The sequence below is a fragment of the Herpailurus yagouaroundi genome, unplaced genomic scaffold (genome assembly GCF_014898765.1).
Source record: "Herpailurus yagouaroundi ecotype Mexico unplaced genomic scaffold, PumYag 186, whole genome shotgun sequence".
Taxonomy (NCBI): domain Eukaryota; kingdom Metazoa; phylum Chordata; class Mammalia; order Carnivora; family Felidae; genus Herpailurus; species Herpailurus yagouaroundi.
In genome coordinates, this window is record NW_024412417.1 from 30147373 (window position 1) to 30169687 (window position 22315).

At 39.6% G+C, this 22315-nt stretch overlaps 1 non-coding gene across 1 annotated transcript; it reads left to right on the top strand.

Annotated features, from left to right (window-relative positions):
* Positions 1-15216: 15216 nt before the first annotated feature.
* Positions 15217-15323, top strand: LOC121043269 (U6 spliceosomal RNA). Its single transcript, XR_005796761.1, has one exon. It is a non-coding gene; the product is annotated as a U6 spliceosomal RNA (small nuclear RNA).
* Positions 15324-22315: the final 6992 nt, after the last annotated feature.

A 22315-nucleotide genomic window follows, 5' to 3' on the forward strand; every position in this document is an offset into this window, starting at 1 on the left:
CCTTCCTTCCTTCCTTCCTTCCTTCCTTCCTTCCTTCCTTCCTTCCTTCCTTCCTTCCTTCCTTCCTTTCTATCCTTTTTTGAGGAAGGGAGCAGAGGGAGAGGGAGAGATACAATCCCAAGCAGGTTCCATGCTCTGAGCAAAGCCCAACATGGGGCTGGATCTCACAAACCAGGAGATCTGACCTGAGTTGAAACCAAGAGTCCTGACATTTAACAGACTGAGCCACCCAAGAGCCCCTGCCTTTTTTTTTTTTTTGTAATGGTTCTTACAGGTCTAAAATTTCATGGCCCGTTGCTTAAGCATTGCACAATCACATCACTGCAGTTCAAAAGCAGGAAATGCATTTTACCAGTTTCCCAGGAAGTAAGGGAAGTCTGCATGAATTGTAAAGGTACCTGTGCTCTGGCTGTTTTGCATTCTTGCTGAATGCTTCTACACCTGGACCACTGGGGAACCTGCCTTTGGGCTCTGTGTTGCCAGTGATGCAATCCACGGCGGATGACCACCCAGAGAGCGGCCTGAGTTATGCTCCTACACGACACGTAGCCGTGGCATTTTGTAATGAGGAACAGCTTTCTCTGACATGTGTCCTAAGTGAAAGCCGAGCTCTAGCCTGGGCTGACTTTCAGTCCAGCCCTGGCCTAGTATGCACCGGCACCAGAGAGAAGGGGCATCCGTAGAGCGGCTGCTTGAAAGGGCTCCTGGCTCCGGTTTCCGGACAGCAGCTGCTAGTCATTTAGGCGTCTGAAACCTTTGAATCGAGCGTGTGAGGTGTCCGTGTGACTTACCAGGAAAGCTCTGCTCTGTAGCTCTGAGCTCAGGAATGAAATGGCTTGGGAAGGAGAAGGCCAGAGGGAGCGAGCAGCAGAGGCCGCTGCATAAAAGGGGCAGGCATCTGCAGGCTGGCACGGCAGGAGGAACATGCTTCTAAAAAGAAAAAGAAAGCACTTTAATTACTGACACCCCCCCCCCGTTTTTTTTTTTTAATATGTCAGTTGGAAATGCTTGTGGTGACAGCTGGCTAAAATGAAGGTCTCAAGCCCCTTAGATTGTGAGCTGTGTGAGACGGAGACTCAATGAGTAGAGAACCTATATACTTAGTTCATTGCTGAGTCGGGTTAGCCAATGTGTGACTGGCTCCACGAGTTGGTGAATTTCACGAGTGGCTTTGTGACCCCGTGGACAGAACCTGAAGGTTCCAATAGACCTGTATGGATTTGAAACTAGTGGCTCCTCTTATTGTGTGATCTCAATGCCTATCGTCTCTCTCATTTTTTTTTTTTTAATTTTTAAAGTTTCCTTAATAATAACCACTTTATTCAGTTGGGTGTGAATTAAATGAAGTGTCATATGTAAGTTCCAGATGTATATTTATACTGAAGACTTAAATCTTTTTAGTCCACCTTTCCCGCTTTCCTGAAGTTTGGAAGTATAATTGTAATAGACCAGCCCTAAGAATCTGCTTCGTGTTTTCAAAATTATTTGATACTTAGGAAACAAGGCAAAGAGTCCTGCCTGTCCTTTTGGTGTTGTTCTGGACCTACCCAAGGACTACTTAATAAATGAGGAGAGGGGCACCTGGGTGGCACAGTCGGTTAAGCGTCCGACTTCAGCCAGGTCACGATCTCGCGGTCCGTGAGTTCGAGCCCTGCGTCAGGCTCTGGGCTGATGGCTCAGAGCCTGGAGCCTGTTTCCGATTCTGTGTCTCCCTCTCTCTCTGCCCCTCCCCCGTTCATGCTTTGTCTCTCTCTGTCCCAAAAATAAATAAACGTTTGAAAAAAAAAAATTTTTTTTTTAAATGAGGAGAGATTGGCTGTATGGGATAATTCTAGTTTTTGTGGATCAGGGCCCTAACTCTGTGACATTACATTGTAACTTGAGGATTTTTTTTTTTTTTTTTTTTTTTGTCAAATAGAGACGCAAATTTCTGTGTAGTAGAAAATTAACTGCAGAGGACAGTTTATCCATTTTATATCTAACATTTTATATCTAGCATTTTTTTGCTTCAATATTCTTTTTTTTTTTTATGATTTTATTTTTAAGTAATCTCCACACCCAGAGTGGGGCTCAAACTCACAACCCTGAGATCAAGTGTTGCATGCTCCAACTGCTGAGCCAGCCAGGCACCCTGAATATTCTTTCTTTAATCCTTATAAATTCTCAGTTCCTCGTCTGCTCTTTGATTATGCCTCTGCTGATTCCCTCTTAAATTAGTCAAATAAATTGACCATTCTATGTTAGTTAACAAATCGATCATTCTATATTAAGTGAGTTAAACACATTGATCATGGGAGTCATGTTTTTAACTTTTTGAAAATCATGATTTGACAGTATTTAGGAATCTCCATATTTTGCTGGCAATACCTAGAACATAACAGACACTCAGTGCAGGTTTGTTGAATAAATGAGTGAAGAATCAACTAAAAATTGAACTACTGCAGGAAGCCTGTAGGAGCCCTGAGTCCTGTCGGCTTTGGATCCCACCCGGTCTCTATTATCTTCATTGGCAACTTTGGACTTTGTCTTTACATTTCATGCCACCTTAAACCAGAAGATTTAGTTCAAACTTCCTTTACAGCAGTGTGAGCAGAGGGAGTATTATATACAGTTGAAGAGAATAGTGAGTTGAGTTCATGCTGTCCCATTAGGTGTAGGTTGGGTGGAAGCCTCTGTCTGCCCATGGACTCAGAAGCCCACGTTAATTCAGTCTAGACATTGATGGAGGTTCTGTAAAGCCTTTAATATCTACCATTTGGTCCACCTCTTGACCTTTCTTCACTCAAATGCACAATTTTCTTTTCTTCCTCCCTCACTCCATTTTTCTACCTTGGAAGTCATTCTATTCATGTCTCTTGACAATTCCCAGTGCCTATATTTAAGCATCCAGATTCTTCACTTGATACCCTCATAGTTCCTAAATGTGCATCCACATATTCAATCCTTTTATTATTATTTTTTATTTATTTTTTTTTTAATTTTTTTTTTCCAACGTTTATTTATTTTTGGGACAGAGAGAGACAGAGCATGAACGGGGGAGGGGCAGAGAGAGAGGGAGACACAGAATCGGAAACAGGCTCCAGGCTCTGAGCCATCAGCCCAGAGCCTGACGCGGGGCTCGAACTCACGGACCGCGAGATCGTGACCTGGCTGAAGTCGGACGCTTAACCGACTGCGCCACCCAGGCGCCCTATTATTATTTTTTAAAAGGCACGTCTGTATCATTGATCAGTTAATGATTGAGTTCTCCGACATGTAATAAGAATCCGGAAAAAAAAAAATGATTCTTTAACAAGGAGAGGACCTACTTTTTTTCACTTAACAAAAAGTCCAGACCTAATTTGGCAACTGAATGACACTACCAATAACCCAGCCTGCTTCTGTGTTCCCACAGAGACTTGCTTGACATGTGGTTTTCATTCAAAATGTTGTTTAGCATTGCAAGATGAATACTCCTTTTCCATCATCAAGTTCACGATCTAGGTAGAATGAAGGAAAAAGGTGATGGGCAAGTAGCACATTTTGGGTGAGTGAGTTTCCTTTTAAGAGCATTCCCAGAATCCTTTCCTAGTGATTTCCAATGACATCTCCTCGGTCACTACTGTGTCACATAGCTTTACACCTTTAGCTGTAAAGGAAGCTGCAAAATATGTAGTTATCCCAAACCAAATACTTCATGGCTCTTTTACTAAAGAAGGAGAAACTAAATATTGGGTAGTTATCTGTGATTATTTTTCTTATTTTTATCCTAACACATTTGATTTTATTTTAACACAGATATACCAGATATGTTTGATACTTCTCTCAAAATTCCTAATCACCAAAGAAATAAGTATTTGTAAGTCATTGTTTTAAATTAAATGATTCCAAATTATCAGCACAATAAACTGGGACATTGAAGTATAGCAGACTAATCAGACATATTGGGCCAGTTGGGAGTTGAATCCCAGTTATACAGTTTACTGGCTATGTAACCATGGACAAACTTCCTTGAATCTCATTTGTCTTAATCTCTAAAATGAGGATAAAAGAATAGCACAGCCTAAGCAAAAGTTCCTTAGAAAACAGAGTCTAGGGGCGCCTGGGTGGCGCAGTCGGTTAAGCGTCTGACTTCAGCCAGGTCACGATCTCGCGGTCCGTGAGTTCTAGCCCCGCATCAGGCTCTGGGCTGATGGCTCGGAGCCTGGAGCCTGTTTCCGATTCTGTGTCTCCCTCTCTCTCTGCCCCTCCCCCGTTCATGCTCTGTCTCTCTCTGTCCCAAAAATAAATAAACGTTGAAAAAAAATTTTTTTAAAAAAAAGAAAACAGAGTCTATGACAAAACTCATGATTAAGGCCTTCCTGAAAGGCCTTAAGCAGAGTGGGAGTGCAATTAGAAAAGAATATTTAATCAGTTTTTCAAGATGTTAAGATTATAACAGAATTCTAGAATTCTGAGATAATTTCTTTCCTATGGGGTTAAAATCTTCTTTATATTGTGAAATTATGTAATAGTAGTTTGAGTTTACTTTTGAATGCTCTCATTGAAAACAAAAAATTGGAAACCTGGCATCTCTGTGTTGGTTCTTAGTTTTTAAAAATGTCCTGACCCTTGTAATCCTCTTGATCACTAAGATTTCTTCTTCACCTGATATTATCATTATGAGAAGATGAGATCTTATGTACTTTAAAAGAGTCATGTAGCTTCCAGCAAGATTTCCAAGACTTGCTATCACTAAGAGAAATGGCTGCTTTGGAAAGATATTGTGCATGCAAGCCCATTTATTTTATTCCCATTGAATTCAGTTTTCAAGTAGCTTCTAGGATAAAGCAGAAAAAAGTCTTTCTTTCACCATAAAAAGAAACAGGAGTATCTGGCCTATGTCAAAGGTCCATGTAATATTAAGCAAGTACAGTGCCTGAAATATATTAGGTGCTCATTACATGTTTGTGGAATGAATTTAGAGAAGACTCCTTTCTTTTTTTTTTAATTGATGTATAATTGACATATGTTGGTTTCAGATGTACAACATAATGCTTTAATTTTTGTATACACTGTGCAATGATCACCCAATGAGTCTAGTTAACATTCGTCACCATACATAGTGACAGATTTCTTTTTCTCGCAATGAGAAGTTTTAAGATTTACTCTTAGCAACTTTAAAAATACAAGGTAGTATTACTAACTATGGTCTCCATGCTGTACATTATAAACCCATGACTTATTTATTTTATAACTCGAAATTTGTACCTTTTAAGTCCCTTCACCCATTTTGCCCATCTCCCATCCCCTGCTTTTGGTAACCACCAATCTGTTCCATACAAATTTTAGAATTGTTTGTTCTAGTTCTGTTTAAAACAAAAAAGCCATTGAAATTTTGATAGGGATTGCACTGAATCTGTAGATTGCTTTGAGCTGTATGGGTATTTTGACACATTAATTCTTCCAATCCATGAGCACAGAATATCTATTTATTTATATCTTCTTCAATTTCTTTTATCAATGTCTTTTTTAAAATGTTTATTATTTTTGAGAGGGATAGAGAGACAGAGTGCAAGCAGGGGAAGGGCAGAGAGAGAGAGAGGGAGACACAGAATCCGAAGCAGGCTCCAGGCTCTGAGCTGTCAGCACAGAGCAGGACGCCGGGCTCGAACTAACGAACTATGAGATCATGACCTGAGCCAAAGTTGGATGTTTCATCAACTGACCCACCCAGGTGCCCCTTTTATCAATGTTTTATGGTTTATTGTGTATAGAGCTTTTGCCTCCTTGGTTAAGTTTATTTCTAGGCTTTATGTTCCCAGTGCCTTGGAAGTAGTCATCTACCCAGAACTGTGTCTCCAGTTGTTAAAGTCCCATGGGACTCAGGTGTACAAGCCTGGCCTGATCTCCTGGCCTCCAGAGCAGGTGGGCAGGGGTGTTTCCTGGGTGGCAGCTGCAAAAACAAGGTCACCATATGTAAAAACCAGGGCACCAAATTCTGCTGTGTAGGACCCTCCTCTGGGAGACAGTGGTGCTCCATAGCATGGCACAGGGGGTGTGAAAAGATGGTGCCCACTGGCTGGAGAACGGCAGAGAGGGAGGACAGGCACTTGCCAGAAAACGACGACGACGATGACAACAACAACAACAACAAAGGAATAAAGACAAAATAGAAAAAAAAGGAAACAAGTGCTATCTTTTTTGTTGTTGTTGTTTCTCCTTTTCCTCTTTTCTCTTTTTTCTTGTGTCTCAGTCTTACGTACCCACTTCAATGTGGATTTTCTCTCATTTGCCTGATGTAAAGGGGTTGCTCTGCTAGGTTAGTTTTTTCTTTTCCTCCTAGAGGAACTTATCCCATACATAGCTATAGATTCAGTGTGTCTGTGGGAAGAGAGGAGTTCAGCACCTTCCTATGTCACTATCTTGAACTGGAACTGACAAGGTTCCTTCTTATCTCCTATATATTTCATTGGGCAAGGCTCACCCTCTAGGCATTTAACTCCCCAGTATTTCATGTTTGTAGTATGAATAAAAAAATGTAGACCTGATATGGGTATCTATAATATTACTACATCCATAAAACATAACCAGTAATAATCCTATGACTATTACATGAGAAAATTATGGGAGACATTTAAAAAAATTGATATTGTCATTATTAAGGAATGACAGAAGTAGACTGTAGCAATAGCACATAAAGCAAATGTTCTAAAGAGGAATCACATGTGCTTCACATTCCCTCAGGAGGTTGAAGCAAAGATAAAAGTGCCAACAGATTAGCCTTAATTCATCTCTTTGCCACAACAGATGACAGTGCTTTGTTCGAAAGTTGCTGAGAAAAGATATTCAATCAGGAAAAACACAACAGAGTCAGGGGGAAAGTAATAAACCGACTGCCAAACCACAAAAAATGGCAAGTGATTATACAGCTTTTTTATGTCTCACGAAGCAATGATGAGTTGGCACTAATTCCCAGTTGAATGGTGAGTTGTCTACAGATACGGTGGCACCACTGAAACATGTCCCCAGTCACCTGTGACTATCCATGTTTTGGGTTTATTTCATTCAGGCCATTGCAACATGCAGAACATTTGACAATTAGGTTTAAGTACAAATGCGTTTTTTTTTCCCTCCTGGAAAAATGGCATAAACTGGTAGGTAGCAACTGAACAAATATTTGAAGTTAATGGAGGAGTAGTGAGTAGATGAAGAATGTCCGCCAGCCTTCGACAAGATGGGGAATCAATTGATGTTGAGTATTGAAAATGTATATATATATTTAAGTTTATTTATGTTGAGAGGGACAAAGACAGTGCACGTGGAGGAGGGACAGAGAGAGAGAGAGAGAGAGAGAGAGAGAGAGAGAGAGAGAGAGAGAATCCCAACCAGACTCCGTGCTGCTAGTGCAGAGCCTGATGCAGGGCTTGAACCCATGAAACTGCATGATCATGACCTTAGCCGAAAGCAAGAGTTAGGCACTTAACCAACTGAGCCACCCAGGTGCCTTCAATTTATGTTGAGTATTTAAAGTAACAGTGTGTATATACAGGGAGGTGGCTTGGTCCACAAGATTGGAGTGTGGATACTTTCCTGTATTCCAAGAAAATGGAATATATCCGTGGAGCTTTCAAACATGTGCTCTTCTAACTTTATGCTCAGGTCGATGAACACCCACCCATAAGAAAACCCAGGCTAAGGTAGATATTGTCAGATGTTTCCACTGAGTAGCTCATAGCTTGTGCTGATGGCCACAATTCTGGGTGGGTAGTCATTTGAGGCATTTTACAACATTGAAGTATCCTGAAGAATGGAGAAGGCTCTGCCTTCACATTCAAGGATCAGTACCACCACAGAGATAAAGTCATAGTTATAAAAATTATGGCTACATTTTGTAGAATGATCTTTTCTCTTTCATTTTTGAAATGATCATGTTTATGGATAAGAATTTTTTGAGACACTCTTGTTCAATTCCTTCATTGTTTGTTTCAAGGGGCACATTTGGGTGAGTACTAATAGCACTTCAAATGAGCAGGTATTATTTTCCACTCAGAAAATAATATGTGCTGATTATGAAAAGAACACTCTTATGAAAAAAAAAGATCACCCAGTGATAATCAATGTTATCATTTGAATGTATTTCCTTCCAACTATTTTTTTAATGAATCATTTATATATTTTTTAACATAGTTGTGACCATACTGAATATACAAGTTTGTGCAAGGCCTTCAAGTAGACCTCAATGATTCATGTTAATGAGTGATAGGGGGAAAAAAAGGCCAGAACAAATGAAAACGAAAGATAGATGAAAAGTCTCACTGTAATCAATGGTCTAAAATACTGCTTCCACCAAATGTTTTCCTGAAAGGCTAAACAACACCTTCTTTAAGCTGCTGTCACATTTTCTTCTTCTTTTAAATAAAGGAATTAATTATGTGGTTATTGTGATTTCTTTCTACATTATCTCATGTGAGCTTCCCAAAATAATAAGTAACAGTTGTACCACCATTTAACGTTAATTGATACAGTTGGGTCTAAAAACCAGGTGTCTGAACTCCACTTTCCATTACAGCAGACTCCCACCCTTGAGATTTGATTGGATGCAAATACCTTTGTAAACTCTGCCCTGGCCACAACTCTTAGTCACTTTGTTTGGCATCTGGACTAGAACAAAATGAATAAGTTTTCGAGGCCTGGTCTAAGACCCTAGGGGTCATGCCTGGACCCCAAGTTTAGAGGTTCTCTGGGAAGCTAGTTGATTTGTTCTGTTTTGTCTATGATATGAAAATTAGAATATCTGAAAGGCAGATGTTAGGTTGGAATCTTTGTCCCCTTATTTCTAGTTATGCGACTTTTGAAAAATTATTTAACCCCTATGAGCCTTAGTTTTCTGATCAGTAAAGTTAGGAATAATATTGTCTCTCATGGCATAATATTATCTCATGAGGTTTGACTATGATCACACAACTTACAGTGATAGAAAGTAACTCAGCACATATTAACCCTTGAATGATGCTGAAAAATAGCCAAGCCTCCCAAAGGTTCCTCAGACGAGGGGTCTCAGACCATTTGGATCCACACTTAGCCTTGCATAAAAGGAGAGATGAGGAGATATTTAGACTCGGGGCGAAGAAAAGGATGGAGGTTCTCCAAAGACTTTCTCATTGCTTTCCAAAGACTTTTAGGTAGCAGTGACCCATATTTGTCTTTCAACCTCCAGTACTTAAACACTTGAGTGCCTAATATGTGCCAGAAACCTTTCTAAATGCTAGTGATGCCCTACTGGAAACAGACTTCCAACAATGGTTTCTCAAATAAGTCCGTGTATGGTGGGGGTAACTTGTGCATTATGTGAAGGCATGTTTTGAAGCAGCTTTTATTTTCTTTGCTCCCTCATCCTGTCCTTGGGTTTGCACCAATATGCAAATAATCATATTCAGACTTAACTGATACCATTTAGTGCTTGGGCTTTGAACTCAAGTCTGCCTGATTCAATATCTGTTCATTCTTCTGCTACAAAGATTTACCATGTATCCACCTCAGAGGGACACAATAAATGTCAATCTTTGGACTCCACACTCAAAGAGCAGAGGAGACAGGACAGAAATAATAATGACCAATGTAAGACAGTATTGTAACTCCTTAATTATTTTTAAAATGAAGCATGCCATGTGAGTGAATTTTCCAGGTAATCTAGGCAATATTTTTCAAGGTTCAATACAATTTTGACTTTCACCATCTTTTGAGAGAAACCATATGGTATAACATCATATTATTTTCTGCATTTTTAACCAGACAACTTTGAACATAATTTACCTTTGTTCAAGGGATGGAACATCTTGATTTTGCTCATGAATGTCCTTGGGACTTCTGTTGTTTCTTTGTCTCTTTCCTCTTAGTCTAAATCTCAATCATTACTTACACCGTGTTTTGAGATCCTTTCTTTTCCTTCTCTTTCTTGTTTTTTAATTTTCTTTTCTGTCTGCTGGTGCTAATCTTTCTAGCCTAAAACGCCAAATAAGTGAACAAGTTAAAACTGTGGCAAAGGTCTTGTGTCCACGTAGTAAAGTACAAGTTTTAATAAGGGTGCTATTTACTCTTTGTTGCCTGAACCCACCCCTTTTCCCATTTACTTCGACTGTGGATGTTTTCAGGGTAGAGGGGGAAGCGTTTTAGCCAGAGACAGACTGCTGTCCAGATAAGCGAATGTGATACTACAGTTCTTCAAGAATGGCAAGTATGTCAAGGACAGATGGAGTTAGTAAAGGCTCGGTGCTCGGGGCTGGAGCCAGGCCTCTGGGAAGAATTAGATGGGGAATGGATTCAAAGGAGGAGGACAGGAGACACAGCCTAAGCAGAAGGAGCTAAGTGCCAGAGGAAAGAGAGATGGGCAGCCACACACTGAGCATCTACTGCAACCTGGCTATTGCGTTTAATCCTCAAAGTATGTTATGCAGGCATTGTGCTATTTATGTGCTTCCATCCCAAGTTCTCCCCCCGTCCTTCTCTCCCCTTCTCCTCAGTCCTCTAGCTGCCCCCTGGGTTGGGTTCATGCAAGGCAGTGACATGCGAGTGGAAGATGAGAGGAGAGTGAGGTCAGGGTATTTACTCCTCTGGGTCACTCTGGGTTGGCTGCACCCCTCTCCCAAGACATGCAGCTTCTGTTAGGCACTCTTCTGCACACAGCTAGTGCCCCAGAACGCTGCCCTCCCTTCAGGCTGAGTGTCATAATTGCTCCATGCTGCAGATTCCCCTAAACGCTGCCCATACCTTTGTGAATAGTCCTTGTATGAAATTTGCATCAGGGGCACCTGGGTGGCTCAGTTGGTTGAGCTTCTGACTTTGGCTCAGGTCACGATCTCATGGTTCATGGGTCCAAGGCCTACATTGGGCTCTGAACTGACAGTGAAGACCCTGCTTTGGATTCTTTGTCTCCCTTATTCTTTGCCCCTCCCAGGCTTGTGTTCTCACTCTCTCTAAAATAAACAATAAGGGGCGCCTGGGTGGCTCAGTTGGTTAAGCGTCCGACTTCGGCTCAGGTCACGATCTCGCGGTCTGTGGGTTCGAGCCCCGTGTCGGGCTCTGTGCTGACAGCTCAGAGCCTGGAGCCTGCTTCAGATTCTGTGTCTCCCTCTCTCTGACCCTCCCCCATTCATGCTCTGTCTCTCTCTCTCTCAAAAATAAATAAACATTAAAAAAAATTTTAAATAAACAATAAAAAAATTTTTTTTAATTCTCATCAATTACCAAATTTGGGATGTCATCAGTATCCTGCTATTACCCTGAGTGACCCAGACACTCTGTTTTCATTCTCCTTTCGTAAATGGGATAAATGAATTTTAGATTTTTATGTAATGTGCCCATAGTCACACAGCTAGAAATAGCTGGCTGTGAGATTTGAAGTCAGCTCTGTCCACTGCCTATGTCCTTCGCATGACGCCAGTCTGTATGAGTATTCATGGGAAAAATTAAGGGACTAGTATCTTTAGTGGGGAGGGATCCCCACTGTGAGATGAAGAAAAAGTCATATTCTATAAACAGTTAATTGGCTGCCTAACCTGGGCAAGATGCTGTAACGACAGAATCACAGGACATTAAACCTGGAATGGTCCTTATCTGTAAATAGTTTTCATGCTGTGCTCACTGGAGCCCTAGCAGTTCCTCACAGAAGCCTCTGAGATTCCATGAGGAACAGACACTAGGCTGGCCTTAGGCAGTCTTGTGTGCTTCATGGAGGGCAGATATACCATCGGCTCTAGTTTTCCTCTGTGCTCACTGAATGAAATCCTGAGAGAGAAGGTTCTGAAGCTTTCCTTGGTTTCTTCTTTACAATGAGGCTGTCGTATTCCGTAAGACGGCTGGTGCTATTACTCAGATGGCACATAGGAAATACCTGGCTATAGATGAATGTACATGTCCTTCATATTTTCATTCTTTTTGAGTACATCCAGAGAGGAAAATTCAGTTTAGGGTGTGAAGTTTTTCCATTTCATCTCTGATTCAGTAGAGATAAATTAACCACGAATACTCCTTTATGTGTGGCTTTGGTCTGAACAACTGAAGCAATTGGAGGGCAGAGAAGACAGACATGAGCTCTACTCTGAGCCCCGGCAGGGCAAACATATGCCTTCTATGGTCATATTCTGGTGTAGCCACCTTGCCTCATGTTAATGAACACACGGTCAAATGATTGGTCCATGAAATATAGGCCCTTACTCATTTATAAACAGCTTCTCCTAGTGGCCCTTCACCACTTGAATAACATCCTGTACTCTTTTCTTAGGCTTTACAAGGCACATCCTGAGCTGGAAAAGTTTTGCTAGGCATTTATCTTGAGCAGGGTTTCTCCAACAATAATGTTTGAGAGCCACTGATCTGGAGAGTTAGGTGGGGGGTATACTGAACGTATACATGTACACTCTGTTGTGTGTGCACCCAAACACCCCTACACACACACTACATCCACCCCTCCATAGTGTAGCGTCAGTCACTAAATACTTCAGTATACCAAGTCAGTGGTTCTCAAGCTTGGCTGCAAAGTAGACTCACCAAGGGGGCTTTAAACATTTCTTAATTTTCTTTTAAAGGTTATTTATTTTTGAGAGACAGAAAGAGACAGACAGAGCATGAGTGGGGAGGAGCAGAGAGAGAGAGGGAGACACAGAATCCAAACCAGGCTCCAGGCTCTGAGCTGTCAGCACAGAGCCCAACCTGGGGCTCAAAATCATGAACTTGAGATCATGACCTGAGCCGAAGTCAGATGCTTAACCAAGTGAGCCACCCAGGTGCCCCAAGGAGGCTTTAAACATTTCTAATGCTTAAGTGACATCCCAAACGATTTAAATCAGAAACTGAGAGTGATACTCCAGGTTATTCTAAGTTGCAGCCAAGTTTGAAAACCAGTGTACGAGATTAGATGTTTCTTATGACGAGGTGCCCTTGGAATCCATTAGTTTTTAAGAATAAAAGATTTAAAACTTAAAAAAAATGCAACATTTTGGGGGTGCCTGGGTAGCTCAGTGGGTTAAGAGTCTGACTCTTGATTTCGGCTCAGATCATGATCTCCAGGTTTGGGAGTTCAAGCCCCTCATCGGACCTCTGCTGTCACAATGGAGCCCAATTTAGATCCTCTGTCCCTCTCTCTCTCTGCCCCTCCCCCTCTCATGCTTGCTTGCTCTCTCTCTCTCTCTCTCTCTCTCCCCCCCTCAAAAATAAATAAATATTTTTAATATTTCTAAAAAACACTATCTTAAAATAAAACATTTATTTTCATAAAATGTCTAATTTCATACATGCTTCCTTCTGCCTCTGGCTATGATGGGGTCACTGGGATGGGAGCACCCTCGGACAGAAAACAATGAGAAATCTGGATGAAATGTACGGGGTAACTGTTTCTGCACATTAGACAATAGGCGGTGCAGGACCGTGATTCACAAGAGAAAGGAAATAAACAAGGTGGACTTGCTGTGCATCTGGCCTTTCTGTCTGGAGGCACTTTTCAGACTGCAGTGAAGGAAGGAGACAGAGGCTGGAATTTTGGAAGAGCGAGGCGTCTGGGGTTTGAGGGTCAGAGTACCAGACAGGAGGGAACTGTGCAGAGAAAGAGCTCCAAAATCTGCATAAAGGTCCCCTTGAGTATGGTGTTGAATTCTAAACCACAGATGTGACGGGTGAGAGTCCGTGAGTCTGACTGGGCAAAGAACAACCACACAACTGTAAATTGAGGAGTTCCTGGAACACACACAAGGCTGGGAGATGTCTGAGGTTTGGTCAACCAGAGTAAAGAGTCCTTATTGAAGCCCCATAGGATTCAGTGGTGACAGTGGAGGGTCATGCCTTACGAGAGAAAATAAACTAGTCAAGGACACTCAAAACCTGCCCTAAAAAAAGCTCCTAAGAAAACTTTGAAAAGCTCAGGCTGAATAACAAGTAATTTAAGTGCCTGCCCAAATAAAATCCAATACTTTTTAAAGGAACATATATTTTTAAAAAATGTCCAGCACTCAACATTGTAAAATGCACAATGTCCAGGATCTAATGAAAGAAAAAATATTGGACATATGAAGAAGTAGAAAAAGCAACTGACTCCAAGGAGAAACAGCAATCACCATAAACAAGATAAGCAATGACAAAGGTAATGACATTAGTAGACAAGGATCTGAAAACAGCAAATATAAATACCTTCAAGGATTTAAAGGGAAACACAAGCCTAGTGAGGAAAAAAATGAAGGATTTAAAAAATGGAATTTCTAGAAATGAAACAATATCCAAAATTTCAGTGGGAGGATTAACAACTGGTTAGACACAAAGAAGGAAACAACAACAAGAGCAACAACACTGAATTTGAAAGCACAGCAATGGAAACAATGTCGACTGAAGCATAGAGGGTAAAAAGACCAAATGAACAGAGCTTTAGTGTCCAGGGGACAATATGAAGTGTCAAGATACGTACAAATAGAGTTTTATAAAAAGGGGAGAGGAAAAAAAGGAAATTACTTGAACCCCTCCCACCCCCGGCAACATTCTTTGCAAATTTGAGGAAAAATGTCAATCCATGTATTCAAGATGCTCAACAGAACCCCAAGCAGGCTGAGCAAGGAAAACCTCAAACATAATAAAAGTTTTGAAAACCTGGGATAAAAAGTAAATCTTAAAAGCAGCCAGAGGAAAGAAATACACATTACATACAGAGTAAAAGATAAGAATCTGTGGATTTCTAATCAGAAACAATGTAGGCCAGAAGACAATAGAATGACATCTTCAAAGTGCTAAAAGAACAAAAGCCATCAACCCTGAATTCTCTATTCAGTAAAATAACTTTAAAAATGAAAGAAAGGCACCTGGCAGGCTTAGTCAGTGGAGCATGTGAGTTTTGATTTTGGGATGTAAGTTTGAGTCCCGTGTTAGGTGTAGAGGACTACTTAAAATCTTTATTTTTTTTTAATTTTTTTTAACGTTTATTTATTATTGAGAGACAGACACAGAGTGTGAGCAGGAGAGGGGGCAGAGAGAGGGGGGGGACACAGACTCCGAAGCAGGCTCCAGGCTCTGAGCTGTCAGCACAGAGCCCAACGTGGGGCTCGAACTCACAAAGTGTGAGATCATGACCTGAGCTGAAGTTGGTTGTCTAACCAACTGAGCCACCCAGGCGCCCCTACTTAAAATCTTTTTTAAAAAAAGAAATAAAGACTTTTTCAGATGAACATAGTCTGAGAGAATTCATCATTAGAAAATCTGTGCTATAGAAAATATTAAAGAGTGCTCGCTTCGGCAGCACATATACTAAAATTGGAACGATACAGAGAAGATTAGCATGGCCCCTGCACAAGGATGACACACAAATTCGTGAAGTGTTCCATATTTTAAAAAAATATATTAAAGAACACCAGACATGGTAAATATACATAAAAAACTCTTGGTCTTAACAACATGAATAAATACATAAAAGTTACTAATGAGATATACCACTCTTTCTTCAATACTACGTCTTTGAAATCCATGTGTGTTTTGAATTTACATCGCAATTCAATTTGTGTTAATCACATTTTTTAATGCTTATTTAGTTTTGTATATATAGAGACAGAGACAGAATGTGAGTGGGGGAGGGACAGACAGAGAGGGAGACACAGAATCCGAAGCAGGCTCCAGGCTCTGAGCTGTCAGCACAGACCCCAACTTGGGGCTCAAAAGCTGTGAGATCATGATCTGAACTGAAGTCGGATATTCAGCCGACTGAGCCACCCAGGCACCTCTGTGCTAATCATATTTTAAAAACTCAATAGCCACATGTGGCTAAGGGTTACTGCATTGAGCAGAGTGGCTCAGGCTCAGGAAATGGTTTATTTCCTCATTTACTTACTGTCATCTGAAAATAATGCATTTGTTTACTTTCTGTCTCACCCTATTAGAATGTAAGCTCTAAGAGAGCAAGGACATTGTCTTGTTCACGTTGTACGTCCAGTGGCTAAGATAGAACGCAGAACCTAGTACATGGTAGGTACTACCATTTGTTTCTTGAATGAAAATTGTTTCAAAGGAGAAGACGTGGATACTACATACAGCAGACAGGGGTTTCAGGAAATGTATTCTAAGAACAAAAATGGCCCTTAGAGGAGGTTCAGTGAGTACCGACTTTGAAATTTGATGAATATAGGCTTGTGACACTTTAGGCTTTTCATAAACCTCGATGCAGGGATGTCCAGAGTGGATGGGGTAAGGGAACAGTGGGAGAGTATTTTATCTGTGACATAGTTTTAAATTGCCAGGGCATGATGATAACAAAAAGTCTTACTTATCTTCTAAAAGAAAAGGAAAAAAAAGCCCACATACAATGAGCCCTCTCACTGCCTCACCCCTGGGGTATGTCATTGTCACTGTGAACTTGCATTTTCTCATCTTTAAAGTTATTTGTGTCATTTTACTTAGCAAATATATTTATAGCCCTTAGTATGTGCCCGGCATATTCTCAATGCTTTAATATAAATCAGTTTAATCCTAGCAACAATCTTGGGAGGAAAGTTTTTGTTGTGTTTTTTTTTTTTTTATTCCCATTTTACAGATGAAGAGACCAGAGCTCAAGTTTACACATTTGAAAAGAAGCAGAACCAGGTTTTTAACTCAGGGAATCTGACTCCAGAGAACATCCTATGTTGCCTCTCAATAATATGACCTACCATACAAGGTTGGAGATACTGTGTGCAAAGTGGCCAGCTCATAACACATATTCAAGAGCTACTAGACAGGGCTGTTCTCATTATTGCTAGTAATATTATTTTTATCAATTAGTAATCTGAAATCACAGAGAGGTTAACTGACTCCTCCAAATGTACCTCACTACTCAGAAGTAGAGGGGGCTTAAAGCATAACCTGCTGATTCCCAATCAGGCCAAGTCCACAAATATCCACTGTCAACCCTTGTGGGAAACTTTTTAAAAAGAAACAACCACTGGAGAAATAAGAAAAGTGTTGACATTTTAATTTAATAAAAGACGAGCTTGCTTTTTTTCTCCTATGGCTTGCAGGCTCAGTTTATCTGATGCTGGGAGTTCCCTAAAACCCTCCAGAGGGATTTTTACAAAGAGAATGTTCCAAAAGCATTCTCCCTTCAGCTCCTTATCCACAGAACAAGAATAGTATTTAGCAGTCTAAGGCTATGATATATCATGATTTTTTTCCTCTTTTTCCCATATTTTAAAATCATGACTTAAACTTTCAAAAATGTTTACATTAGGGTATAATTCATACAAAGAAGTACACCAATTTTAAGTGTGCAATTCAAAGGATTTTGACATGGGTATATAGCCATATTACTAGCACCCAGATCAAGAAAGAATATTTTCAGCACTCCAGAAGGCTCTCTTGTAATCCCTTCCAAACAATATTCTCCACCAAAGATAGCACCATTCTGGCTTCTACCAACTTACACCCATTTTGCCTATTTTTAACTCACTTTTGAATGGAATTTAGGGTCTGGCTTTTTTTTGTTCAACATTGTTTATGACGTTTATTTATATTATTGTGAGTAGCAGTCATTTTTTATTGATAAATAGTATTTCATTTTGTGGGTACACTATAATTTCTCTCTATTTAAAAAAATTTTTTTTAATGTTTAGTTATTTTTGAGAGAGAGAGAGAGAGACAGAACACAAGTGGGGGAGGGGCAGAGAGAGAGGGAGACACAGAATCCAAATCAGTCTCCAGGCTCTGAGCTGTCAGCACAGAGCCGGACATGGGGCTGGAAGTCACTAACCACGAGATCATGACCTGAGCCAGAGTCGGACGCTCAACTAAGACACCTGGCACCCCACTCCATATTTGTTTTTAGACATTTCATGAATTTCTTGTTTGGGGATATTATGAATAAAGCATCTATGAGATTCTTATGTATTTTATTTGATGGACAGAAGAGCTTATTTTTATGACATACAAACTTACACATGAAACCACAGGGTCATCAGGTATGTTTATCTTCAAGGTTAATAGGTGTTTTTAAAGAATTTTCCAAAGCCATTGTGCCAATTTGGTACAATTCCCACAGGAGTGTTTGAGAGTTATAGTTGCTCTGTATCCTCAATGACACTTGGTATTGTTACCTTGACTCTTAAGAATAATCTGTAATTTTTTTTTTAACATTTATTCACTTTAGAGAGAGTGCGAGTGGAGGAGGGGCAGAGAGAGAGAGAGGGAGGCACAGAACCTGAAGCAGGCTCTCGGCTCTGAGCTGTCTGCACGGAGCCTGACGCGGGGCTCTAACCCACAAACCGTGAGATCATGACCCAAGACAAGGTCAGGACGCTCAACCGACTGAGCCACCCAGGTGCCCCAAATATTCTATATTTTGAATATGGTTTCATTATCATACCATGTGTCATTATTTGTAACTTATTAATTAGCCAAGGATTACATTTTTAATAGTCAAGACAATTCCATTGACAATTAAATTTCAACAAAAATTTTCTATTGATAAATCACTACCACTGTGGGTGCTTTATTTCTGCACTTTAAAAAAATCAACATGATTGAAGTGTAATTCACACACAATAAAATTCAGTAATTTATATGTAAGAATTGTTGAATTTTGATAATTGTATATAGTTGTGTAACCTCTATGGTAATCAGGATATTTTCATCACCCTAAAAAGTTCCTCTATGACCTTTAAAGTCAATCTCTTCTTCCTGACTCCTGGTTCTTGGTAACAATTGATCTGCTTTCTTTTACTATAATTTTGGGTTTTCTATAACTTTACATGCGTGAAATTTTGTAGTATGTAGTATTTTTTGTCTGGATGCTTTTAGCAAAATGTTCTTGAGATTTATTCTTGTTATTGCTTCTATCAGCAATTCATTCCTTTTTATTGCTGAGTTGTATTTCATTATACGTATATACAGGTTTCTACCACTATCCAGAAGCAGAGCGTTTCTATGAGAACTTCTGTAAACCCAAATGGCACAAAGTAGAGAAGGAATTACCATTAATCTATATGGAAAACAAAACAAAAAACAAAATTGAGCATTCTCAGATCCAAAAAATCATCTCTCAGACTTTTCCGATACCTTAGGCCACACCTTGCTAATAGATGCACGAAATAAACCGAGATTAAGCACAGATGCTCACCTGACACAGGTCAGAGCTCAGGTGGCTTGAGGCCGAGATGCCGCGGCTCCATCCGGCTGCCGCAAAACCAACACCGAACACTGTTTTCGCTTTTCGCCTTTTGTCGTAAAAGCGAACAGCTTTGGATTTCTTTCAGTTAGCGAAATCAGGTAATAATGCAGGGGTTTCGTAAAAACAAAGTGTTATAATGCAAAAATTTGAAAAGCGGGACATACTTATATCACAATTCGTGTGGTTTTTCAAATATTGATGAAAATTTAGATTCTTTCCAGTTTGGGAGTGTTATGAATAAATTGGCTTTTGAGTACAGGTGTAAACTTAATGTTCCCATATTTTTTGGGAAAATACCTACGAATGGAATCTCTGGGAATCTGGTAAGGATATGTATAACTTTTAAAGGAATTGTTGCTGTTTTTCTGTATGCATTCTCAGGAACAAGGTAGGAGAGCTCCCGTTGTTCTATATACTTGTCAGTAATTGGTATTGTCAGTGTTTTTAATTCTGGCCATTCTATTGAGTGTGTAATGATATCTCATTGTGGTTTAGTTAGCATTTCTGTAATGATGTATGATAAGCGTATGTTCATAGGCTCATTTGCCGTTTGCGTGCTTTATTTTGGTACGCTGTAGTCTTTTTTTTACTTTAATATATGAAATTTATTGTCAAATTGGTTTCCATACAACACCCAGTGCTCATCCCAAAAGATGCCCTCTTGAATACCCATCACGCACCCTCCCTCTTTTGTCTCTATATATTTTTGAGTCAGGTTATCTGTCTTCTCATTATTGTAAGAATTCTTTATCGGTAACAGTGTATTTTAAAAAGCAAAAGTTTAAATTTCAATGAAGTCAAACTTGTTAATTTTTTCTTTTATATCCCATGCTTGTTGGGTCCTATTTATTAAATCTATTTAGTTTTTGCTGAATTCGGAGTTGCTAAGCTTTTATTGCTTTTTTCTTAAAGCTTGATAGTTTTAGCTTTTACATTTAAGTCTGTGATTCATTAGACTAAATTTGTACATGTGGTATAATGCAAGCGTTGAGGTTCATTTACTTGCTTTTAGCATTTGGATATTCAATTGTTCAAACATTATGTCTTGACAATATTATCTTTCCACATTGAATTGCCTTGGTATCTTTCTTAAAATTAATTTACCATATAGATGCATGGTTTTATTTCTGGGGTCTGTATTAGATGCTATTGATCGATATATCCATGTTTACACCAATACCACTCTGTTTTGATTACTGTACCTTGGATGTGAGCTTTAAAGTCAGGTTGTGCAAATCCTCACTTTGTTCTTTGTCAGAATTTTGGGTTATACTGGTTCCTTTGTCATTTCATTTAGAATAGGTTTTCTGGTTTTTAGAAAAGTGAGTACTGGAATTTTGAATGCAATTGCATTGAATTTATAGATTGGGGAGAACTGACATCTTAATTAGCCTTCCAATCTATGGTATGTCTCTCCATTTATTTAGATCTTTAATTTCTCTCAGCAATATTTTGTCACTTTTAGCTTACAAGTCTTGCATATTTTTTTCTTTTTTTTATTAAGCATTTTTTTTGTTTATTTGTTTATTTTGAGAGAGAGAGAGAGAGAGAGAGAGAGAGAAGACGAGTGGGGGAGGGGCAGAGAGAGGGAGAGAGAGAATCCCAAGCAGGCTCTGTGCTGCCAGCACAGAGCCCAATGCAGGGCTTGAACCCATGAACTGTGAGATCATGATCTGAGCCAAAACCAAGAATTGGGTGCTTAACTGACTGAGCCAAGTTTTTCATAAATTGAGTTCTATTTTTTTTCCTATTTTTGTGGTTTTGTAAATGGTTTATTATAAAAGTTTCAATTATAATAGGATATAAGATATATAATTGATTTTCTGTGTTGACCTTATTATCTACTATCTTGCCATACTCGCTTAATATTTTATTTTTGGTATATTATATATAGACAATTATGTGCCCTGCAAATAAGGAAAATTTCCCTTTTTCCTTTCGAATCTCTAGGAATTCTGTTTTTGTTTCTTGCTTTACTACATGAGCTAGCATGAGCAGTACAATGTTGAATAGATGTAGTGAGGGAAGGTATTTTTGCCTTGTTCCAGTCTTCAGGGTAAAGCATGAAAGATGATGTTAGTTGTAGATTTTTTATTATTTTAGGGAATTTTCCTTCTATTCTTAGTTTGCTGAGAGTTTAATTTTTTTTAGTCACGAATAAGAGTTGAATTTTGTCAAATGCTTTTTTTTTTTTTTAACATTTATTTATTTTTGGAACAGAGAGAGACAGAGCATGAACGGGGGAGGGGCAGAGAGAGAGGGAGACACAGAATCGGAAACAGGCTCCAGGCTCTGAGCCATCAGCCCAGAGCCTGACGCGGGGCTCGAACTCCCGGACCGCGAGATCGTGACCTGGCTGAAGTCGGACGCTTAACCAACTGCGCCACCCAGGAGCCCCAATTTTCAAATGTTAAATCATTTTTGCATTCCTGGAAGAAATATTTGATCATACTGATGTACTGATGAATTTGGTTTGTTAAAAAAATTTTAAGGAATGTTTGCATCAATATTATTACTTTTAATATGTGTTGGGTCTTTAGGGATATTCTTATTTTTATTACTGATATTGGCAGTTTGTGTCCTTTCTTTTTTCTTGATCAATCTGGCTAAAGGTTTATCAATTTCACTGATCCAATTTTGAGTTCTTTGATGGTCTCTATTGTTTTTATATTATCTGTTTCACTGAGTTTTTAAAAATGCCCTTTATTATTTTCTGCTCCACTAAATTTGGGATTAATTAGTTCTTTTTCTTCCTAATTATTAAGGTGGAAACTTAGATCATTGATTTGAGGCCTTTTTTCTTCCTCTTTTAGCATTTGAAGTGTAAATTTTCCCCTGAGCACTGTATTAACAGCATGCACATATATTGATATGCTGTATTTTTATTCTCTGTTCAAAATTCTTTCTAATTTTCCTTTTGAATTCTTCTTTGGCTCATGGGTTGTTTACAAGTGTGATGTTTGGGGATGCCTGGGTAGTTCAGTCAGTTAAGCCTCCGACTCCGGCTTAGGTCATGATCTCATGGTTTGTGGGTTAGAGCCCGACGTCAGGCTCTGCTGATAGCTCAGAGCCTGGAGCCTGCCTCAGATTCTGTGTCTCCCTCTCTCTCTCTCTGCACCTCCCCCCTCATGCTGTCTGTGTGTGTGTCTCCCTCTCTCTCAAAATAAACAATAAACATTAAACAAATTAAAA